At 43.1% G+C, this 25,379-nt stretch overlaps 1 protein-coding gene across 2 annotated transcripts in view; it reads left to right on the forward strand.

Moving 5' to 3' along the window:
• The window catches only part of DMRT1 (doublesex and mab-3 related transcription factor 1), a 59,871-nt gene that overhangs the window by 34,089 nt on the left and 403 nt on the right, over positions 1-25,379 (forward strand). The gene's annotated exons all lie outside the window — the stretch shown is intronic.

Here is a 25,379-nt window from a genome sequence, read left to right on the forward strand (position 1 = left end):
TGGTGTCCCTGCCCATGGCAGGGCGCTTGGAACTAGATGGTCTTTAAGGTCCTTTCCAACCTAAATCATTCTATGATTCTGTATGACTCTCTGGTAGACATTTTCCGGAAGGGTTGTAGTGGGGTGTCAGCATAGGTCTGTTACTGTGCAGTGGTGCAAGCCTGTACTTCAGAAGTCTAATGGTTCAGGAGTGCACTTAATCATACCTTTCTGCTTCAGTGTGTGTCTCTTAAGTTGTACAAAGAGTCATTTGAGGTGCCGTCTCTGGTGCTCACCACCTGGCTCCTTCAAAGGAACAAAAAATTGTCTTTGCCCCAGCCACAGAATTATCTTTCCTGTCCTTTCTTCTCAGAAATACTGACTCTGATTTTTTCCACAAGCCTCCCATCGAGCTTTTGCTGTCCTCTTCTTTCTGAACCATGTGTGGGAACTATTCCTCCATCCCAGCTGTGTCGTGAAGCCCTTTGCAGACTTGCTTCCTTGTTTGCATTCAAACTCATCACACCATGTTACTTCTACTGCAGATAATTTTTCCTTTTCATATCTGGTGTTTCTTGGCTCTCCTAAGGATTACTATCATCTGCAATAATCTCCAGGAAAGCATTGCTGAATTTACCCTTGGTCCAGTAGTAGCTTATAGTGCACACACAGGCGTTAACATGGCCCTTCTGGAGTAGACCCAACTGCATTGAGATGCTTCCCTATCCCTGGAACAGGACAGCAACTGATGCTAGAAAAATAAGAAGAGAAACAGAGAAAGAGTAGGGTGATTCTGCTTTGTATGTCCAAAATCCTCGCACTCCTACAGCATTCAAAGGTGTCCCAAACTGTTGATTGCCTCTGAGCCAGGTTCCATAATTGTTTTTGGTCATGGCCTTACTGTGGCTGATGTCCTGGGGGCTGTTGCATTTCTGTTGTGAAAAATATGGTGGTTGTGTCATGACAGGACCTTAAGGACTCAAATGAAGTTTGGAAGGTGAAGTGTGTATAAAGTCATACCTGTGGCTGGTGTAAATCAGCACGGAGCCCTTGAGTTCAGTAATTCCAGAATGATTTATGCTGAGGAGGTGGCTGCTCTTTTGGAGCGGCTGTTTTCTGAAAGTCTTCTAACTAATTGTGACGTATCGGATAGATGAGGAAACAACACGTGGTTTGATGAAACCTTAGACTTTTCCTCCTTCTCCAGTAGTTTTAAATGGCTTAGAGAAATCAGTGATCCTTGGTTCATTTTCCTGCTCTTTTCTTCAGTTTTATTTTCTTCCCTCTTCTCTGGCCACCACTGAGCAGTGACGTCTTCCTTTCTGCTCATTGGTCGGAGGAGCGTTTGGCTTTATGCTCAACTGCAGTTGACACTTTTTCTTGCATCCATCACTACTAACTCACTAAGAAGCCTTACCAGTCGAGTGTTCTTACAAATAGACAAAAGACCTTATACCCTTTGTTCCCAAATGCACTTCAGTAATTTTTCATCTCTCTAGAAAAAAAAGTTGTGCGTAATGTGCCACTGATTTTTAAACTGCATAAATACTGTATTTTCAATAATCCCTGACTGCTTCTCCAGACAGTATTCCACACACAGATATTGTTCCCTAAGTTACACCATCAATCAGAAACCGACAAGCAGTGAGATGTAATTTACTGAGATCAAACAGCATTTTCCAGACTCTGAAGAAGTGTTTTTCCATAGCAAGGAGCTAGTGGGTGAAAGAGGCACCAATATTTTGTGAGAAACTTGAACATGTGAGCAAGACCATACCCATTTAATGGGCTTCTTAGAAGCATCTTCTTTTTCATTATGCATGTTCTTGGAGGAGATAGCTGCTTTTACTTTTTACATCCACAGACAAAATAATATTCTCAGAGCGTTGGTCCCATGATGTTACTTCTACGATGTTTTTCTTCTGGTGGTTTTCACAGTCCTTGGAAGGTTTGAGTTTTTTTCCATCTTTATTGTCATCTGTGTGAGTGCTGAGTCAGCCAGCAGGCTGTGACTGGTGGATCCTGCGTATAAAAGAGGGTGGTCCATTCCCCCAAAGTACTGACTGCCCATGCTGCAGGTCCTGTCTCATACAAAAGGCACACTCTTATGCATTTCCCCATTGCTTGTTGGGCTGAACTTTCTGTACGATGCCCGACTGCTTTGCATGAAGCCTGGTGACATGTTTCTGCAGGGTTAGCAGTTGACACTTGCTAAAGACAACTCTAGTGCATGTTTTAAATAAACAAATCATATTTTACTCCTCCCTTTTCTGCGGTTGAAGTGGTAACCATGCTCAGAGACTTGTTTTCTTTTTAAGAATACTTGTTCATAGATTTTAATTTGCAGAAGGGAACATTAAGATCATCTAATCTTACTTGCTATATAATGCAGACTGTAAAACTTCACCTAATAACTCCTGCAGCAACTCCATAACTAATTTTTTACAGATCTATGAGTGAAGACGTACGTATTGTTAATCCAGAATTTTTACAGGATGGTAACAGTGCGTATAGAAGAGCAATAGGTCAAAATAAAAACCTTATTTTGTAGCCAGATTTACAAAACATTGTAAACACGTATCTTTAACAGAAATGGTTATTAAATTCCCAAGCACAAATCTGAGATGGTCTTACAACACATTGCAGTCTGTTACCCACAACTCAGTTGTAACTTCAGCTCTGTAGAAATCTTGCCGGTTCGTGCATTTTCTCAGCTAGTATTTCAGTCAGCCTGTTCCATTACTTTTGTTCTGCTAAGTTAACTGCCTGTTTAGACCAGTTGTATTGAAAGGGAGGAGAGATGAGCTAGCAGATCACTGATTTACACTTTCTTTGTTTTTATGAATGATGCAAAGTTCTCAGGAAGCTTCTGACATTTGTACATGAGGCCATACCGTGTTAGTGTGTTGCATATAGTAATGGGCTGACATTTTCTGAATGGCAAAACACCATCAGTCAATCTCCTTTCAATCTGAAGCGGTTCTAAGTAAAATGGTTTTGCTTCCAAGTAAGCACAGCTGCTGCCCTTCCAGCTGAAAGTGGAAGAAATGGGGAGAAAAAAAAAAAGACAAACCAGTGACAAATGGCAAAAGGATATTTTTCAGAGGGCTCTCTTAAATTACCAGGTTATGAGTTTTGTATAATTATTTACAGGTGGGAGAGGGATTTTGTAGTCTGTAGTTTCAAAAGATTTTTCCTCTCCTTTTTCTGCAAGAGCAATGAGAGGAAAAGATGTATGAATGTATGAGAGATTGTTATCAATCCCTGTGCATGGAAAGCATACTTCAAAACATGGCTTTCTTTTGGAAGAAGCCAAGCTGAGAGAGAGATCCTTGTGCAAGGTGTCCCTGCCCACGGCAGGGAGATTAGAACTAGATGATCTTTAAGGTCGTTTCCAACCTGAACCATTCCGTGATTCTGTGAAATAGAAGCATGCAAAGGAGAAACATCCCTGTATTTGCAGACACCTTTGATTTTAAAGTAGTTACTTTGTCTTAAAGTTGGCATGGAATAAAAACTCCTCTTTGTCATTATTATGTGAAATGTTGAGATAATTGTTCTGTGTGCCTGTGCCTGTGGTGAAGGAGATGGCTTGCATTTAAAATGTTGCTCTAGCTGCTTTGGGTTTGAATTTCTGTTTTTCTGTCTAAGTGTCAGGATAGTTGGAAACAGAAGTAATGAAGCACTGGAGCAGTGCTGTATTTGTAGCTTGAATATAAAGCAGGAGCCTGAAACGCCTCCCAAACACAAATAAGAAAAACTGATCATTTTGATCACTCTCTTATCATTTTGTTCATTTTGATACAGAAAAGGTCAACAGTTTTGTGTAAATTAGCAAACACCATTTTATGAAGGAGAACTTTTCTAGTAACAGATTTTTTTTTCATCAGAACGGCTTCAGACATTTTCAAAACACCTTTTCACAGTTCTTTCTAGAAGTTAAATAACTGGTAGCCCCAGTTTTACAGTCGTGGAAATCAAGGCAGCACAGACTTTTCCAGGGTCTGCATTTAAAGACTCCCCCTTGCGTCTCTCTGCTTGGATGCTGTATGGAGAACAGTGCTGACCCATTGGAGAAGCCTTCCCCAACAGGAGTGGCTCTGTGAAGAGCCTCTTCCAGTGGTTTCACAATCAAGGACATGTTGGAAACAGTCTCCCACCTTAAGACAAAAGGTTTCATTTTGGCAAAAGCATCACTGGAATGCGAGGAATGCTGTGTGTGATGGAAACATGCACGAGAGGTTGGATGTTTCTTTCAGACCAGGTTACTGTGCACCAAAGTTATGCTCCTTTTTTGAGGTTTCCTACAAACAGTATTTTTGCATGGGCCTGTGCCCTTGAAATGCCATGCGGGATAAGAGTAAGGCTCCAGAGCCACAGGTGGCACCTGGCTGTAGGATCAGAGAGGTGAAGGAGACCTGGTATGCAAAAGGTCTTTGACACGATGCCCTCAGACCTGAACTGCTTTCTGCAAGCATTCAAGCTATATAGACGGCACTGCAACAAAGCAGACTTGTTTGGTATGGCTAAGAAATTACCCCAAAGAGCGGAAAAAAGCCTTGCATCTATTTGCTCTTTATTTGCAGCCAGCTGGCAGGGCTATTGTAATAAAGCACTTAGAGAAGTAGGGTATAACAGCAGAAAATAGCCCAAATTTTCCTCCATCACTGTAAGCTGAAGAGTTGCTGTTGCTTCAGGGTCTGAGCATTGTCAAGCCTGAGAGGTGCCACTTCGACTCCTTTTCCACGCGCCTTGTCAGTAGAGCACCAGCAGAATTGCATCTTGGAGGGGTTTCAGCAGCAGAATGTGCAGGGAGCATATAATTTTGCTCCTAGAACTGGTACAATTCAGCAATATTTAGCTTGTGTGCTTTGTGTGTGTGTGTCTATCTGTGCATCTTTTGCTTAAAAAGTGACGTTTGTTCAAGAGTATGCTATCCCTAGTGATGAAGGAGCAAGCAGCATTTGTTGAAACTCTAGATGGTATTTTCCATTATCCATCTTACATAAAACTTCACTAGTAAATTTTAAAATAAGACACAAGAAGAGAGGAAGGGATAACCATCTAAATCTGGAGATCTTGGAACAGTCAGTTCAAGTGGGTCACTTGATCTTTACACAACTGTGTTATCTTTTGTTGTCTGTTCTCATTGCTGCTGCTTACAGTCCCCAGTGGCTGTGCTGTGTGTGGCTTCCCTTAGGCACTCATTGCAAGGACGGTGAGCAGATTTTAAACTGTGTTTTCCCAGGCCTTGGTTTCCACTGCCAGTTGCGCATATGCACTGCAAAGCAGATGCCCTTTTAACATGCCATTTTCATTTTCAATAAAAACTTGAATTTTGGGCTTAGCAGACTAGACAGTTCTTGGGTTTGGAGATTTTTTTATCTTTTAGACCAAGCAGGTCGCTAACCCTGTTTTGTGACGTTCATATTCATACTTCATCATTTCATTAGCTGTAACAGCAGCTATTGAAATACATTTGAGAATGTGAGGCATATTCAATATAAGCCCTGGTAACTACCTCATTTTTCTATGTGTTGAAGCCTTTTTGTAAATGTCTCTGTGTTCTAAATGAGGTTGGATTTGGTGATGATTTGACCAATATTAAAATAACTTTATAAGGTCTGATTGATAGAGAAGGGAATTCCTGAAAGGAAATGAATGTAAGCGTTTGCTTACATCCCATTTTGCTTCAGTTTATTCCTGATTAGAAGGCTTATTTTCATAGTTTCTTCTCTAAATGCAACCTTTACGTTATACTCGCTCAGAAGCACACAGAAATAAAACAATAGGTGCAGCAAAGCCACTTGTCATTGGGCAGTTGCAGAATTAGCGGTTTGATTCACGAGTTGTGCTGATTCATGCCAGGGCGGCTGATGAGCCCTTGCTGTTTGCTCTGGGGGAAGCTGCTGCTCCTGCCGCAGGAGCTGAGCAAGCTGTATTTTTGTTGGTTTTCTCCCCAAGCCTGTTTTTGTAGAAATTGAATTATTTTTGGAGTGGGGCTGTAGCATCCTCTAGGAGGAATGCTAAGCTCTCATGAAAACTACTTGTGAACGCTTTTGTTTGTTGGTGACCTAGCAAGAGAGAGCGGGATAGCCTGAAGTCTTGGGAGATGCTGGTGGGACCCCATCCACCCAAACCAGCAAAACCACATCCACCCAGAAGAGGGTCAGCCCGGACAGTTGTTGAGCTGTGGAAGAAAGATTGCTGTCATGGCCTGTATTTATCCACGCTATGATATTTAGTGTAGATAAAAGGGTGCAGGATTTTTGAAGTTCAAACCTGTATTTCAGGCTTGCAGGCTTTGGTTTGGTAAAACAGGGATTTAAGGAAAGTCCTTGTGTTTTGAGGAAATCAAATCAGTGATACAGTGCAGATCCAATACAATAAATTTAAGCCTGCAGCCAAAATCTCTACTTTTCTTAATTTTCTTCTATGGAAAGAAGTTCCTGGTGTCCCATCAACCCCAGCTTGAAAACAATTCGTTTTGATGCGTGCCCTTCACTCTTGCTGGCCCTGGCTGAGGGTGTGGCAGAGAGCCGGCACTGTGGCGAGTGATGCCACCTTGATGGCACGCTGCAGAGTGCACGTGGTGGTGCTGGACCCCACACCGGGCATCAGCATCTCTCTGCAAGCCCCTGCCGGAGTGCTGTCCTGGGAAAAGTAATGGTTCTGTTTGATTGCTTTTGCCGGACATCTTCCCTCTTTTCCTTTTAACTTTTTTTAGAGAGGGAGGTTTCTTCTCAGTCCCTCTCGCAGTTAGGAGGGTTTTGGAGCCACATGTCAGAGACCAATGGTTTATACCCACTGGGGCCCTGGACTTACTTTCCACCTGTTTGAGCTGCTCTTTGTGTGGGATGGAAGATGTTACTTCAGCTGGTGAGGCTGTGTGGGTTTTTTCCTCACACTTTAAAGGATATTGGATACTTCACTTAAAAATCCACACATCAGTTGATCCTCTTCTTTTTACACCTGGTGGGGCTTCGACACTGATTTTATTACCTCTAGATGCATAACTTTTCCCACTGCAAGCAGAAATTGATAGAAATAGTAAAACAAACTACCGTAAAATTATAAAACAAACGAAGCCGTCTTGTCAGGACAGTGGTGATCACAGTGTGCTTACCCAGGCATGATTTGTAATTGTGACAAACAGCGGTACTGCTCGCCCCTTTGCTTTGCTTTAGTGTGCAGTTGCATCCTCGTAGCTTGGCTGGTTAAGAGAGGAGAGAGCTCGCTCCATCTTCAGCATATTCTGTGCCGTAAGGGTCCGTGTAGAGCATTTCATAGGTCATGCCAGCTTTGTAGTTCAGGTGAGAGTCTCCAGCGGAGCTGATGCTTCTGCTGCCTCTTCTGTTTATAAAGGTGTTCCCATGAGCAACCCTTTGCAGATTGTGAGAAACTGTAGCAAAAGAAGACTTTGCTGCTGATCTCTAAAGAAAAGAAAAGAGGAACTGAAAGGAAAAGGTAGAGCAGCGTAGACTGGCTTTGCCTCGAGCAGGGAGGCGGTGAGCCGAGTTGTGGCTCTTTGCAGGAGGTTGTTGCAGTCCATGGCGCTGCTCCCACATCACAGTGATCTCGGGGGGGGCGGGCGGGAAACAAAGAAAGGTAGCATCTCTCCCCACTGCTGTGCTTGCATGCCCTGAGTGATGTCCTTTCTCTGTGCGTTATACCCTGTTGCAAGGGTAGACTTCTGACAGAAGAGAACAGAAGTGGCTTTCCTGCAAGCAGTGGGCAAAGGAGCCGGGGGACGGTTGAGTGCTGCGTTAACTACACAGGATACAGTAGAGCGGTGTTGTGTGAGCAGACAGCCCATCATTTATTCTGCCCGTTTTATAAATATGCATACTTATATTGCATGTGTAAATAATACCAGGGTATGTTGCCTGCGCATGATGTATGTAGCCCTGCGGGGCAGGGTGGGGGGTGGATACCAAGGCTACTTAATGGGCTTTCTTAATTTATCAACCATTAGCATGCCTGCCCATCAAATGTTTTTAATTCTATGCTTCAGTGTAACCGATGAGTTTATTTCCAGTGCTCCTCGCAGGCACAGCTTAGGCCAAGTACAAGTTGAATAACCTTCAGGAAAGCTGTGCTGTCCTTCTGTCGGCCGCTGTCTTTGAAAATTGCCTGCAGAGTTAGTGAGCAGGAACAGTTAAGATTTACAAACAATGATGAAGCTTGTCATGCATCTTTCACCATTCATCATCTGGGTGCCGTGGCTGGGCGGTGAAGTGTTCTTCATAAAAACCAGCTCAGTGTGAAATACACCTCGCAGCAATGTTTACTGCTCTGAAACTCGTCAGCAGCCCTTTATAGTAAATCCAGATTGCGATGTGACATTACAGTATATCATTGCAGAGCGCGCTGGGGTTTACACTAGGAATGAGTGCAGTTCACACCAGATGAGATGTCGAAATTGAGTTATGTAGGAATTTGGCTGTTATATGGGGATAGCTTTTGTTTTCTGAGGACTGAAAGTTAGCTTTATATATATAATATATATAATCTACACATACCTGTACTTGTGTGTGGGTGCCTATATCGATAGAGAGATATATATACATGGATATATGGATACACACATGCTATGCGCACATTCTATATACAAACACTGTGTATGGTCAAATACAGATTTCTCTGATGGAACACTGTCTTATTTTTATGCTATTTCTTAAAAGTATTTCAGTATTTTGTTTAAGTGCAGCGTTTTAGCATTGGCTTTTCAGCAAAGTAGCCTTTTACTTTGAAAAAATACCGTTGAATAATACAGTTCTTCGAATATTGTAGTTTTATGGTTTCTTGGCTAGAAATACAAAATGTGAATTTTGGTTTAGCTTAATTGGGTTTTTTGTAGGGTTCCTACAGCAGATGCTAACGTTGAATTTCTCAGCAGCAGAGCCGGGGGACCTGTGAGATGAGGGTGTTACATACAGACGGTGTGCTGTGCTCCGGCAAGGCAGAGCTGCTCAGCTGGAGGAGGTTGCTTCTGAGATGTAGAGGTGATGCAGCTGGCTGGTAACCACCAAAACGGAGCTAAGGCCCATTGGTAGGTTTTGGTTTGGGTGCAGGGTTGTTTTGTTTTGGTTTTTTTTTCTTGGTTTGAATGTCTCCCAGAGATGCAACTTTGAGCAGAAGATTTGGAGGAAATTTACCCAGGAACCTTAAAATACAAAAACTACAAAAGTTACTGGTGCATCTGGCTGGAATGACAGATGGTCTCCCTGCTTGTTTTAGTCCCTTCAACTGCAGTGGGAAAACAAGGTCATTGAGAATAAGATAAAATAGTAGGTGCCTTTGTCCAATTACATAAGTAGGAAGTCAGTGCAAAATACAACCAAGACACTTATCTGAGTAAATTGAGGGTTAGTCTTTGGAGGTAAATCTGCTCTCTTGGGGATCTGGTAGTCTGAGAAATATCCCTGGAGTTAAACAGTAATAGCCACATGAAGTAGAAAGCACACTGTGTTGGTTGGCCCACAGACAAGGACAGTAACTTGCTTTAGTGAAAGTTGGGTGCTTTGGTGGCAGTTAGCTTATTAAAAAGTAATGAAAGAAAAGATTGGAGATAGACCAGCAAAGTTTTTAAGTACTTCCTATGATGTTGTTATTTCAGTGCTATACTGCAAATCCTGGGAATTAAGTTATATTTCACTGTTTTTAGTGCTGTGACTGCTTTACCCTCTGTGTTTGAAACAGACCTGGCGTGTCCTGGACTCTCCACCAATGTCTTTTGGTTTTATTATTGCTTGGCTTTTCGGCCAGAGGGAGAGATGTGATGTTTGAAATACTGTTGTATTTAATTTTAGATTTCTGAGACCCATGCTCTGGTATTAAATATAGTTCAGAAGTGGAAAAAGGAGTGGGACTGCAGTTGGTACTACCAGAGAGGAGAGAAAACTATACTTCATTTGTCCTCCTCAGCTGTTTTCAGCTGCTGTTTTTGCTTTGAGTGCTGGTCCTGCAGTAAAATCATACTTTTGTAGCTCAGAACAGTTTCCACAATGTGTTTATTGTTACTAATTTTATTTAGTTGATCTATTCTGTTTTTCTAAAAAAACACCTAACACTGTAAAGTTTACCTTTCAGTCTGCTGCAGGCAGTATGAAGGTGAAACTTCAGATCCACTCATCATGTAAATACAGAGGCTTCCAGGCATACCAGTAGAATTCTAGACTTGTTTGTGTTCATAATTATCTTAATGATACAGTATTAATCTCACCTGCTTTTTTACCAGAGGCTTTAAAGGAACCAGTGAGCTTTCTCAGAGGCGACGGGGGGAGGTGGTGGTGGTGGTGAGAAAGAATTATTGAGCATTATTTATGAATATTTTTTTTACTTTGTCCTTTTATTTTGAGAAGGGAAAGTTTGGACATCTTTTATGTTACTCTTGTGGCTTGAATTAGAGGGGTGGAGAGTAAAGCTGTCACTTATAACGTAGTGGTTTCAGGTGCCAGAATGTTGCATATAAAATCAAAGGGACGTATTTCTTCACAACCTTGACTGCTTTATGTACCTGTTCGGTTTCTAGTAACTTTACTAAGCTGCAGTCTTCAGATATATATAGTAAGTGGTGCCTTGACATAGGGGTGCCGTAATAGCCTTAGGAAGCTTGAGGTTTTTATGAATACATACTCAGAACGCTATCATAGAGCTTGTCATTTAATTTCCCATTCTTGCAGGTGACTCGCTCCTCTTGCCGTGTCTGCCATATGTAGATTGAAAGAGAGTTCCGGGAGTCAGGGCAGGAATTGCAAAAAATACTCCAGAAAGGTGCCATATTAACAGTATTTGGTGCAGTGCTACCATCCAATTGCTGCTGTCCAGACATCTCCAAATTTGAGTTAGATGGGCAAGTGCTGGCCAGGACTAAGGGAAAAAAAAAGGGGGGGATCTTGGATGCAAGTTAAGTCACTTAATTTGATGTTGCTTTCTTGTGGTGGGGGGTGGCATTTTGTTACGGTGACCGTGCAAGGAGTCAAAGCAAACGTATCTATAGAGCACTGTAAAAACAGTCCGGGAGGAAGTTGCTCAGAATAGGGGGAAAAAAAACCGTACTGCAAATAAGCTAACGGTATGTTGGCTGATTATAATGACTGTTTTACAGCATCCAGGAGCTGTCAGTCATACCTTAATGTTTGCAGAAGTGAAAAGTCAATGTATAGTTGTTTAATTTGACATGACTCTCGGGTTGAGAAAGTGTAATCGCTGGAGGGGACAGTTAAGTAGCTGTGCTCCGTGTCAGCCTGTCTCGCTCCGACTACTGCACTAAACGCTTTCCTGATGAGCGATAGATTTGGTTAAATACCAGGATAATTGCTAGCTACAGCATCCAGCACTCTTTTAATGCCTTGTACTACATCTGTATTAGCTCTTGCCTGAGGGTGTTTGAGGTTTCTGCAGGGACAAGGCATGTACGTTCAATTACATTGTTCTCCTTCGGGTTTTGAAGGGCAATTGTTGCAGAGCTAAATAGGCTATAATAAATTGTATTTCGTTTCTTCCAGACCTGTTGAAGTGGGTCAGACATGGAAGCGTTATAGCTGCTTTCTGCCTGTAAATGACATTTTGTTAGTCTGCCCTACAGAGAACACAGAAAGAAGTATTTAGACAAAGTGTTTTTTCACTTGCAAAATGGAAAAATACCAGATTGTGTTTGCGCTGGTGCAAAGCATGTTTTGCATGCTATAACAGTATTTGCTTCCCCTCGCTGCTTTTACACTTGTAAATAAGATCATATACAAATGCATATTCATGCTCTTTGTGCATAATCGGAATAGGAGACGGACTCCGCTCTCCCCTCTGTAGTTAGGAGGGCGTCAGCATTTTCGTTAACCTTTTGGTGCTGTTGGTGTTTTAAGGAGAAGACTTGAAGTGGCTTGGTGGTTTCTGCGGTGGGCTGGCGTAGCTTTTGCTGGCAGGGCACGTTCCCCTCGCATCGCAGCGCAGGCACACGGTGGCACGGCATGAGGGACGTGCCAGCGTTACCCCAGTGTTTCTCTTCAATGTACCCCACCTCTGCTAAGAAAGGTCTACCCTGCTCTTGGCACCTACGGGTTGGACAAGATGCGAGAAAAGCCGAAAGCATCCGAGCACAGATGGGGATATTACACCTCACTTTAAAAATGTTTGAAAGGGATTGAGGGTGGGGGGCATTTATTTTTGAGATACGCTTGTCTTAAAAGTCTGGAAAGACTTGGAGACTGGTTTTTAAGTATCTTCAGAATCAAACTCTTCATGTGCTGGGATTCATTTTAATACATGATCCAGAAAGAATGGGAGCCAAATTAAACCACGTAGGACTCCCTGTGGGTCATCTAGAAATAAAACAAAAAATTGTGGCTTTGTTTCCGCTTTAAGATTGGCATTTAACATCATTGCATTTATTTCCTGCTTACTTGTAATTTTACAGTGCCAGTTTTAAAGCTCTATGCCTGATGTTTATCTAACTGTATCTGTTAAATCAGTTAAGCCTCCCAAATAGAAGGGTTGCATAAGGTCTGAATCAGACCCCATATGCTGTGGGTAGCATGTTTATTTACCCCAAGCATGGCACTAATCATGTCTTAGCTGAAAGTAAAAGAATGTTTTTAGTCCAGTTTGTCACTAGTTTTGTCTCCTTTCTGGACATGAAAGAAAAAGAAAAATCAATGAGCTCTCTCCTGTTCATTTATAAATCATTTTCCCTTTCAAGTTCTGTCTCAGGGCAGTTGCAGACACTGCAAGGAGTGTTTTACTTTCCCACCCTGAAACAACTGTTTACACTAGATTTTTTTAGCGGATTTTTGTATTGGCATTTGGCTATATAAAACACATTTTGATAAATTCCAGTCTAAGCCAGATTTGAGCCAGCTGTGTACCCTTAAATGCAGTTTAAAGCCTCCTAAATATTCTTATATCAGAACTTAGCTCATCTCAGTTTTTGCTGTCCTCTCTCGGGTAAATATGAACTTCTAGTTCATAAAGCTATCTGTACCAGCTGTGTCAAACACATCTTGCCCCTGCTTTTCCCTGAGTCATAAGTGTTTCCAGGGACTTTAATTTTGTGGATTGAGTCTCTCATTTTTCCAAGGCATAAAATGCTATGTGTGGGTTCAGTCTACATCAGACTGAAACAACACTGGCTTGTTGAGAAGGGTCTGGCATATTCCTTTTACATGGACACTTTTGCAGGGGCTAACCCAAGTGAAGCTGTAACTGCCCAAACTGCAGTGAGAAAGAAGCGAGGAAAGAGGAATGTGGGTTGACTCCTAGTTTGAAAGTAATTACCCCTCCTCAGCCCTGGGGCTGACCTCTGTACCTCTGTCTCTTAACTGTCCAGCTTGGATCACTTCATCTCCTGTTCTGCTGTACCGGTCAGCTACATGTGTGGAGGGAGACAGAGGTGCCTGCCCGCCCCATCCTCCAAGGGAGGGAAGAAGCCTGCCTTGACCCTGAACGGCACCAGGTGTTCAGTTATTCTGTGTGGTGCAAGGTCCTGCAGCCCCTGCCCTCCCCCCTGCTCCACCACCCCGTGCCAGCGGTGGGTGGCATCAGGGCTGAAGATGAGCTCCACTTTTTGCTTCCCTTCTCTCCTCCCTGCCTTGCCCTGACAGCATTGAATCGGTTTTGTATTGACCAGAGTTGCATTCAGCGCTGTTGAAATTACCTGAGACATAGTGTTGGAGTGGTCCTCTTGAAGGCAGGCAGACTTCGACATGGCCATCAGTGTCTGGGTTGGCCAGCTAGACCTAAGGAACCTGTCTTAAAATTTTCTCTACCACAGATGACAAGAATAAATTTCTGATTCATTTATTTATTTATTTTAGAACTTTTCTGCCACTTAAACATGATTTAAGGTTCCCCTTCTGACTTCAGACCGTGGCAAGGTCTGAAGCAAGGGAAGCGAGGCAAGGGAAGCACATGTTGAAAATTGGTCAGATACACTCAAGCCCATTCCAGTAACCTTAGTAAGGGAAGATGGCACAAGAGCACTGAGGTAACCTCATATCCTTGTAGGAAACTAAAACGACCAAGGTTTTTAGGCCCTGTTGACACACAGCTTGTAGACCGTTAACTGTGATCTCAGGGGAGTTTGGCCCTTCCTAGCAAGGGCGCTGCTGTCAGGATCCAGAACACCTTCCCACTGGGTCTGCATGGCCGGGGCTGTGGGAGATCAGCAGGACCTCCTGGGCCTGGGGAGATGGCGCTGGCAGCAAGCAGCAGCATCGTTAGGTGCAGCCTGTCCCCTCCGGCTGGTGGCACAGGGTCAGTGGGAGGCTGGACCTCCACGTGGGAGCAGAGACAGCCTCCCTGCTGCACCAGCGTTTCACAGGCTGCATTTAATACTGCTGTTGTGTTCATGGAAATAAATATAAATATAACGCAGCGGGTCTGTCTTAAGCCTAATGTTGTGTGAAACTTCATTTAACTTATTTGACTACCTCAAAAAGGTTTTGTGTTCCGTTTTTGTCCCTGTTTTCTCAAGTATTGTGACTTATTGCTGTGAGGTTCCTAAACTTCGGAGGGCATCAATCTCACTTTAAAATAAGTAGCAACATTTTTACTCTATTCATGCATATACCCATCTTGTGCTGTGTATTTCATCAATACATGTTGAACCATTTTACCGCCAATCTGCTTGACTTGCTTCCAAATTAAAGTCAATATTAAAAATGGTAATGCCATGGCAATATTAAGTCACTTTAAAGCCTTCTGGGCTTTTTAAACTGTAGATTCACTTAAATTGTAAGCTGTAAATGATAAGGCTTCTTCTTTTCTTCCCTCTCGTTCGATTTTGAGCAGTCATTGGTGAGTACAGTCTTGCTCACGCTGAAGACAGTGACAGACCTCCTTCTGCTTTCACTAATGTGGTATGAGTTGCAGGTCCTTGTTTTCTTCCTTCCCAGCAGAGAAGTTTGCATGATAAGAACATCAAAAAAAAAAAAAAAAAGATCCATTCTTTGCAAGTGAAAAAGGCTATTGTATCTACCATAATGGATCGCTTTCATTAGACTTAGCATTTTCTCTGATTGTTGAGTAACCTCTTGATTTCCAAGAGCTTGCAAATAGTGTCCAAAAAAATCTTTCAAGCTTTATAACATGGCATTTTTGCACTGAGCCAGTATTTTCTAAAATTAAGACTGTCATTAAACTTGAAAAAGCTGAGGCTGTCATTATTAGCTATTTGGTTTCTCTTTGAGCATTATGACTGATGGCAATGGGCATGGATTTCATCCTTGTTTTATAGATTGAAAGTGACATTGGCAGCAATAAAAACATAAAGAGGGGTGACCAGAATTAACATTTACATTTATATGGCTAGTCCTGCTGTTGCACAAAGTGTGATATGCTCTTTTTTTCTCCCTGATATGCTGGTGGAGATTAACAGCCTTTCTGATCCAAGAACAGAGAGACATTCAGCCAAAATAGCATTATGTTTGGATTTCTGTGCTGAACACCAAAAAGTTATACAGGATTATTAAAGCTTTTAGGATCCTATTTCCTTCCTTTAGTATAGCTACACAAGGGAGAAATCTTGTGCGTTTTTTTTTGTCTCTCCACGTATTCTGCTGCTTGGTAACATTATCCAGAACCTCGAATGCACTCTTTCCTTTAAAGTTACCATTGCTTTTCAAAAAACATTTTCTTGACAGAGCTATTGCAAATGGCAATGCATTTTCTGAGTAGGACAATGGATGCTTCTAGAGGCAGTTATTCAAAAAGAACTTCTTGTTTAGACAGGTTTTAAATGTATATACACCAAGCAAAACAAAGGCAACTGTATTGTAGTTGATCATATGGGGAGTTGGGAGTCACTAGTTGTCTCCAGTGTTGCACTAGGAGGTAGGTATAGCATGTGAGGTCTTCCCTTGAGGCGCGTCTTTCCTCCCCACATCTGTCTGTCTGCAGTGGGCAGCATTTCGTCCATTCATTCTCTTGTGCTGCCACGTGAAAGCCATGATAACATTGCCGCTGTTTAACGGCAGCTGGGGATGTCCATTTCAGTCACCTCTGTGTAGTGTTATCTGTGAGTTGGGTGATGCTGGGGATATATGGAAAAGCCTGCGTCGTCAGCATAGGAGAATATGCAGACCACAAAGGAGATGGACAGTAAGCAGTCTCCATAAAATTGGCGTGAGGTCCTCAAATTATGTCTGAGGGGACCATAGAGCGCAGAGATGGGACACCATTTTCTCTTCTTTAGAGCTGGCTGGAAATTGTTCTGATAAAAATTTCTGCTTTAGAAAAAATCCAACCCACTGGTTGTGTTTTGCTGAAACCACACGTTTCTGCAAACTCACAGTGAGACAAGCAGAGGATTCAGCTGGACAGATGCCTTCTTTCCTCAACAGGCTCACATGAGTGGTGAGCCTGGAGAAGAGCCTTTGTTCAGCCTGGAGAAGAGAAGGCTTCAGGAAGATCTTGTTGTGGTCTTTCAACACTTAAAGGGGGCTTATAAGAAAGATGAGAACAAACTTTTTAGCAGGGCCTGTTGTGATAGGGTAAGGGGTAATGGCTTGAAACTAAAAGAGGGTAGATTCAGACTAGATATAAGGTAGAAATTTTTTAGGATGAGGGTGGTGAAACACTGGAGCAGGTTGCCCAGAGAGGTGGTAGATGCCCCATCTCTGGAAACATTCAAGGTGAGGTTGGACGGGGCTCTGAGCAACCTGATGTAGTTGAAGATGTCCCTGCTCATTGCAGGGGGGTTGGACTAGATGACCTTCAGAGGTCCCTTGCAACCCAAACTATTCTATGATTCCTGTCACTAGACTTGGAGTTGTAGGCAGCCTGTTGCTTGTTTTTGCCTTGCCACCAGAGGTTGCTGCTTGTTCACGTGGTTGTGTGGCCTATTCTGACCCAGATCCGTGGAATGGTTTGTTTTCTTTTTCACAGGAAGGAAAGTCGACTTTTTCAAAAAATGCAGTTCATTTCATGGATCTGGCCTCAAAGGCGGTGGGGCAGGGGGGACGCATGGGGCGGTGAGATCCCTGCCTTGCTGCTGTGCCCAGCAATGGGAGAGCCTAGCAGGTCCCAAGCTCCCTGGCCCTGTAGCACAGCAATTTTGTGCAAAACCAGTCCTGGCAGGATAGAATGCCCAGAATAGACATTTGGGCCTGCGCAGCAGCAACTGATGAGATAATTAGGTATTTCTCATGAGAAATGATTGATACGTGTGTATTTTAATCGTGTTGTTAGAACAGATTTTAATTACTATAGGAATAAGAAAAACAGTCCAGAAAGTGGATTTGAAGTCTGTTTCTTTCCTCAGAGCTGCCTCTGTCTTTTGCCAGTCTTCTGAGTACAACACACTAGGGACATCTTTTTTTTGATGGAGAATCAGTCTCCAGTGTTGTGTGTGGAATAGAGAAGTAGTAGCCGACCTCCAGGAATAAAGAGATGAAAGGTCCCAGCTTTGTCACAGCCTTGTTACGTGATGAAGCAAATTGCTTCATTACTCTGAGATTCCTTGCTGCCCCTCAGCTGGTGGCAGATCTCCAAATACCCCCATCCCTCACAGCCACTTTTTTATATGCCTTTCCTGGAAATCGATGCCTCCTCATATGTTTCCGTGGCTGCTCTCTAATCTTGAAGTCGTTTGTGGTTTGGGTTTTTTTTCCCCAAATCATTGTCTCTTTGTTGGCCTATGGTTTAGAGTGCAGCCATGCAAACCATTGGGTTTACCCTGCCATGGTGGACTTTGGATCTCTGAGGGAAGCAGGGCTCTCCAAAAGTAGGTCTGTAACACAGACTCACCGCCTGAAGGAGAGGCACGTGCATCTTTCCAGTACTGGCAGTTCAAAACCAAAGGGGCTGCATGTTCAGCAGCAGAACTGGTTCTCCGGTTGTAATTCCCGGGTGTAATTCCCAGTGTTGCTATGCAAATGTGTGCGCAGGACAACGCTGGGGTTAAATAAATGACTGGGGAAGGGTAGGGAAGGAAAAGGGAGATGCCTTTGGTATTTTATCATTATGCCTTTTCTTTTGTAGTGTTACTACCGGGTAACACTATATAAATTACAACAGTACCTCAAATCTGTGACCTCATCTCAGCTCTTTTGGGATGCTGAGGTCCTCATGCTTCTTGTGTAATCTTACAGATGTTTACACTTAGAGATGAACCAAAAAAACGTCTGTAGAAGAGCGCATTTTACCTTGTTACCCAGCAGTGGGAAGTGTCTGCTTTACATTGAGATGTCCTGTTCCCGGAGAATGTTTCACTTCATGTCTTCCAAAACAGAAAATGTCTGTGTGAAACCACTAAAATCGTGTCTCCCTACTGAGAGAACTAGCTATCAGGGTTCCTGGCAGTGGAATATAAACTGGGGAGTTTTTCTGCGGGGTTATACTGATTTATACCTTGCTGCGACCTGGCTGGGGCAAAGTGAGCGTTCCTGGTGAATATCTTGCACAAGAGGTGAGTAACCATTCATTTCTGCCAACCCAAAAGCAAGCTTTTACCAGCTGAATTCTGCGCATTGCCTTTCAGTCATTCACAGCAAAGGTGCTCATCTCAGCATACCTGCTCCTCAGGAGGTTTTTCTGAGATGGTTCACCCTCTGCCTTTCCTACCCTGCAGCAGTGACTTAGTGACATCAAGATAGCCACAGAATGTGACACTGATAGTAGCAGAGAGCGTTGGTTCATCAGTACTGCTCCGCTCCCGATCATGTCTACAAGCATGTAGGGCGATTGCTTTGTAATGGATTGGTATAGTTTCCAGGTAGGTGTTGGAATCTCAGAGAAAAAGCCTGTGCTTCGTGCACGTTGTCTTTGCATCCTCCCTGTCTTAACTGATGGTGGCTGAGAAGTGGAAAGCCTTGTTTGATTGTTTCACGTATTATTGTAAGAGAATTTAAAGCCAGAGGTGAGGGAATCGGCAGGAGGATATTTTCTTCAGCTTCTGGTTTCTAATTACATCAGTTACAGCCCTGTCTTCTTAGTTGCTAAAAGTACAAGCATGAACTGGAAAAGAATGAGATAATCCGTGGTAAAGCATGCTGAATAAAGATCTCCGTTCAGATCTTTACCTTTTATCCCGAGTTCCTAATGCCAAGAATTAATGCTATTTGAAAGTACACAATGAATGTGCCCTACTGTGAGCATTCAAGATAATCCTAATTGCTTTAAATGTTAGTGAGAAGGGTAGGTGTTTGAGAAGGGGGAAAGGGCTGTACTGTGAAATAGTATATCTATGTTAAGAGACACAGATGGGACGTGTTTTCGATTCCAGATCCTTAGGCTTGTTTTTATTTTTGCATCAAAAAGCAGCTTTGTTCATTGCTCTTGAAACTTCTTGTCAGCAGGAGAATATCCACGGACATACGTTTCTAGAACTGGACTGGTTGCCCTTATGTTAATAACATGCAAAGCAGGGAAGTGGCACCACTCCCGTTTTTCTTAAGTTGGTCTGCAGAGAACAGTCCACAATACATTGATCAAAGCAAAAATCACAAAAACATTTCAGCGGGTGTATCTAATACATGGAGTTTGGTTTAAAGGCAGATCCATAGCTGAGTTTTTGTCAGCCCCTTGTAGTTATTTGTTACCAGCCTCCCTGCTAGACTAATGTCTTGTCTCACTCTCTGCTGTGCATAACACTGCTTCTAAAAAGCCTGCACCCATGCTATGTTGTGGCAACCAGCTCCAGTGAGTGGAAACCCTTGGCTTCAGGTGGGCTTCCAGAATTCGTCCTTGTGAGAGCCACCACCTGGTCCCAGTCTGTGATGAGGCCTGAGAGACAGGAGAAGACAGTCAGTCAGTACAGAACATTTTTTGCACATTTATGCAGTTGCAGATGTTGGCAGGAATTCTCAGTCAGTAGGAACCCTTTCATTCCAGCATTCATCCCGAGCAAGAGAGATGTGAGGGAGGAAACTTCAGCGTGTTTTTAGATTAGTTCACACGGAGTAGAAGCAAAAGAACTAAAAGATGTTGGGGACTCAGTGAGTGTGAACGTCTGTCAGAAACATGAGTTACTGCAGCTTTACAAAATACGAATCTTTGTGTTCAAAGGAAATCTTGAAAACACAGAAAGTTTGTCTCTTCGTTTTCTTAAGGTTTTGCAGCTTCTCTGTGGCCTTCTATCAGGAACCCATCAAGCCATAGGCTCCTGACTGCTGGTGTCTCAGATCTTTACAGGGCAGAATATCAGAGTATGAGACTGGTCCCCTTGTGTGGCTGGTCTGTGAAGAACAGCCTGCCATTAGCACTGGTTTCTTCACCCTAGTGTAAGTCAGTAGTCCTCCCTCTTTTCAAACAGTGCATTCACACAGGAATGAATCACATGAGAGATTCAGTGGAGACGGATTTTCTTTTTGACATTTTGTTAATTAGCTCTGTGCTTAAAGAGTTCAACATTTGAGAGCATAGGGTTCAGCACTCCAAAGGGGAGAGGCAGCTGAATGAAGATTACTTAGGATAACTTAACTTGGCTTTTCTGCATGTGTTTGCATCAAGATTTCATCTTGCCCATCTTATGATGATCTACAGCAAAGTCAGGACAAACTCTTGACACTCTTGTCACCATTCTGATGCTTTCTTCACAATAGGAAAATTGAATTTTTCTGTCACTGTATTTTTGTGTGTGTGTCTTCTCAGTTGCTGAAGCAGCAACTGAGATGGTTCTGATGGTTCTTCGATTCTGAGTGCCTGCTCTTGCAGCAGTAACCAGTTTTTTTCTTTGTTTAGTTGATATGGGGGTTTTGACCTAATGCTTTGTCAGGCAGTTGCCATGTGTCTTATGTTAGTTGCTGTAGCTTGGCAGGCTGTTTGCTGGTGGTGGGTGGTCGAGTCAGTCCTCTGGGGTCAGTCTGAGCAGCAGAGTGGCAGAATACCATCGACGTGGGTGGAAACTGGGCAGTGTTGTCAAACTGAATTTGACCCATGGTGTTTTCAGGCCACTGAGACAGCCTATCCTCAGAGCATTACTGGTCACCCCACTTATGTCTGATAGCCACACCGAGAAGACCAGTGCCAGTCCTTGAGGTGGTAACCTGGGGAGAGAGCCGACACCATTCTCTCTCTTTCCACCCTTCGCACAGGTAGCATGTCTTGCTTCTTGGTTTGACTGCCACCAATTTCCTAGGCCTGTTTGTTTTTTGAGACACTTCATATGGGGTCTGTTGAGGCTGGAGTGGAAGTTACTGCTTGCTTAGGCAGCATCCATTTCCAGTGGTATTCGCAAAAGGAAAGGGCTTTGGCTGCAGGGGAGAAGGTGCCATGAAGAGCAGTTCCTGTCACAACAAAAATCCAGGCACGCTTTAGTGATGCTCTGGTACCCTTGAGCTGCCAGCAGCAGTCTGGTTCCACTCCCCTTCATCCTGCGTGTGTGGCTGTGCTCGCACACGGGTGTCTGCACACCAGGGAGAAGTACGAGAGCAGCATGCTTACTTATTTTCCTTTTCCCTGAAAAAGAACGTGAAAGAGTTCTAAAAAATGGATTGTACCTCTCAACTTTAAATCTTTAAAAATTGCTCCTTATTGAGGGTTTAATAGTTTTTTAAATGTAAACTCAGAAAAATATTTACTTTTCAAGCATGAATATCCTTCTGCTTTCTCACATCACTGAAAGCGTATTATTTTTTTCAGTCCATTGAATTCCAGGGATCACTCACATTAAAAGTCAATGTGGTTTCCAGTGTCAGAAGATGTAAGGTTTTGTTTTTATGGTTGGAATCCCTTCTTGCTTCTTTTCCTGTGTGATATTAGCCAAAAAAATTTCAGATTCATATAGCTTAAAAGTATTCAGGTGCTTTCCCAAGGATAAAAGGTAATTAGATCAAGGAATGGTCTTTAAAAACTGTCACAGGCCCAATTCTGGTGCTGTTATTTACACAGATAAAGGCTGTGTAACAACCGTGGGAGGATCAGCCGCAAGCCTCCAACAGATGAATCTCATAGACTTAAATCAAGAAGAACATGGGTTTTGTTTCTTTGGACTTGGAACTTCTACATTTTATTGCTGTGTGATTAAAACACTGGAACAGAATTGCCCATTTCCTTTTTGCTGCCTTTTTATAGCTACAAGTCCCAACCCAAGTATCTCGCTCTTTATTATCAGCATTGCACCTACTCAGTGCTCCTTGATGGACTTCGGTGTCTCCCATTCACTGCAGTGGAAGTCCATCTGAGTAAGCAGTGCAGGTTTGGATACAGGAGTAGCAGTCTCCTCTGCTAGACATAATATCTGGGTAGTGACAGGTTGTTTTTAAAACCTATGTGGCTGTCATTAACATACCCCTATGTGCATCCAGAGACCAGCATGTATAGCCCAAATTGCCTAAGCATCAAAACTGTGATCAATTTGGAAGTCCATGGAAAAAAATAAAACCAACCCATGTCAACCCATGTTATTTAGATCGGTGCTTCGGATCCTGAGGTGGTTTGTGAGACCAGCCAGTTGGTGACTGGAACTGTTCCATGTAATGAGGTTTTCCATTTGAAGTTTGATTGGGATGTCTGATGCCCTGTGAGAACTGTTGCAGGCTGATGGAGCTCCACTGGTCCAGAAGGCTTAGGAGGCACTGCCTGAAGTGCTAAGAAACAGATGTGGGTGTCTGTCTACCAAAAAAGTTGCCCTCTGTGTTATTCCCCACGTTTGTAATAAATTAATGTAGAGTTGCTGGAAAAATAGATTATACAAACAAAGTGGCAGTTTTGCTATGGTAGGTTTTTAACATCCATGCTGCAGCGTGTTGAGTGGGTTTTCTGTTGGATTCTTTCCATTGAGGAAAAAGAACTTTCTGTAAGTTTGTCACAGAGATTTATAGATCTCAGTATTTAAAAATGGGCCTTTCCATCACTCCCAGGCACATGCACGCTAAAAATGTTAACAAATCCTTTAAAATAAATAAGCCTCTTGCCCATTTGGCTACTCAGGAGTAAACAAAAAAATATCCCCTTTCAACCCCAATCGCTTCCTTCATACTTCTACATTCCTTACAGCATGTCTTGAATCTTAACGCATTGGACTTTGCTAAATCAGAGCAGAATGAGGTTTCAGAGTCCAAGAGCTGAGCCCTCAAGCCAGACAGACCCCTTGAAGCCACACTGCTATTCCTTTACTACATAGCGCAAGGCACCTCATGGAGAAAGAGATGATTCCTGATGCTAGATGTTGCCAGACCCAACCAAAGCTTGTGCTGTTGGCACGCAAAATCTGAGGCCGTGAACGGCCTTTGAGGAGGTATTCTCTAGCACACGTCAGGAGAAGTGCCTATTGCTGCATTTTCTGCAGGTGATTTCCGCTTTGGCATTGGGGTATGAACTTATACAGCATCTCTGTTTTGTCACGTTGTAGCAGTCAAAGCATGAACCACGCCAACAAGTTACTCGGCTGAAGTAATGCATGGTGTGTGCTTCACATCATGGGGCTATGGTACAGACCGGGGCACCCAATGAGTATGTTCGTGCTGTCAGTGTGTCTCAACAGGCGAGGCAGCTTCCCTTCCAGAGGAGCAAAAATGTTCCTCTGGTCCTCCACTCATTTTCCCTAACTTGCGTGTTTGCACCTGGTTCAAGTCCTGGGACCTCGTAGGCAGTGATGAGATCTCAAGCACAGCCTTAGAAGGGGAAATGAAGTGGAAAGATAAGTTGCGTCCTCATCCAGACACTGAGGAGATGTGACTTCTCCTTGCACTCCACCATCAACCCCACTTACACACTGAAAAGGGGAGGCAGGAAAGGCAGCATCAGGAATTGCTTGGTATGTGCTTACGGAAGAAGAGGGTTTGGCTCTTGCACCCTCCAACAATTGTTTCTGATCCTGCAGCACTTCTGGGTAAAAGGTGTGTGTGGGGGGGGAGGAAATCTACAAAGTTGTTCCCAACTGGAAGTTACCTAAATGCTGTTGTAGCCCACTCTGGGTGCAAATCAGTGCCCTCCTCCGGTAGTCTGTTGGTTATTCAGGCCTGCGGATGTTGGAGAGACTTGTTTGGCTCTTTTGTGCGTTTGACCATGTAGCAGGGGAATACATGATGCTCCAGTCCCATATTCCTCTTTCTGTCATTAAACCATTAGCAGCATTCACTGGTTGTCTAAAAACTGTTTTAAGTTGCCTTGACTACTTTGTCACTCTATCATATCTAAACACTGCATTCTTTTCTTTGTCTTTTAGCTAGGAGAAAATGTAGTATGGGGTTAATATCCCATTCGTCGGGTTAAAAAAACCAAAGTTTTATGTCAGATCTAAAAGACAAGAGTTTGCTTTGGCAGGGTGATGTTAGAGCCTTACTTGTCCCTTAGGTGCGTCAAAGGAGAGACTTGTATGAAATCAATGCAGGTTCTGCAATGTCAAAAATGGGCAAAGCTCCCTGAAAGTAACAGAAATTGCCATTTTATCTAGTCACAGGAAAAGTATATGGAAATGATACATGAGGCCTCAACTCCATAATGCCTTTTGCATCTTTTGGTTGTGTTTAAAATAAGGACAAATCAAGAAGCTGAACTGCAAATGGAAGTTACTGCAGGAACATATGATACTCCAGAAACAGGATGTTGGTGTTTTATTAAGAGAGCGTTTCTCATTTTCCCAGTGATGGGGTAAACCCAGGTGGCTGCTGTTTACTTTCTTTGAATCCCATTGGATTTGCCTGGCTGTGAGAGCCAAGGCTGACTTTTTCTTCTTCATTGAACTTCAGACATGCTAGAAGTCACCAGCGCCTGCAAGCACCCAGGGCTCCAGCATGGAGGATCTGCTCCCTGAATCACAGCGGTGCGGTTTGGGGACAGAGTTTAAGCCTCAACGCCGTATTCCTTGTTCTTGCGCAGTTGTACTAGATTCATCATGGCTTCTAAAAAACAAGCAATGATTGTAAACAATATTCTCTTTTAAAAGATCGCAGCCTGGTAATATTCTCTACTAAACAGGAAAATCCAGAACATAATAAGTATTGATGATTAAGGTGTCAGGGGCCCATGGAGCTACCACCATGATTTAGTTCCCTCCGACTGCCTCAACTACCAATGCATTTTGCTAATTACATCATAGATTTTCCTATTGATGAACAGAATCTGAATTAACACGGGAAGCACTAATGTTACCCTTTCACTATTACTGTTGTACAAGAAGCCGTGGCAGATGCTGGCAGTTAGTTACACAAACATTAGTATTAACGATTGGCCATTTGGAATTGGTGACAAACTGCCGCCCGCCAGAATCCTGAGCCTGAAACCAATCAGGAAGTTAATGAGGAGAGAAATTACCACTGCAGCTTCCCCTTAATTATATTCACGGTAGGCAGGAAGGGAGTGTTGGGGGTGGATCTCAACTCATCTAAGGTTAGGAAGGTCAGAGACCCTTTTACTTGGTTTTTGTATCTACTGCAAATTGCAACGTCGCAACCATTCCTAGCACTATATTAGTTTTAAATTCTGTAATATTTGGCCTTAGCCTTGGGCTGCCCGAGCCAGGG

Source organism: Larus michahellis, chromosome Z, assembly GCF_964199755.1.
Source record: "Larus michahellis chromosome Z, bLarMic1.1, whole genome shotgun sequence".
NCBI lineage: Eukaryota > Metazoa > Chordata > Aves > Charadriiformes > Laridae > Larus > Larus michahellis.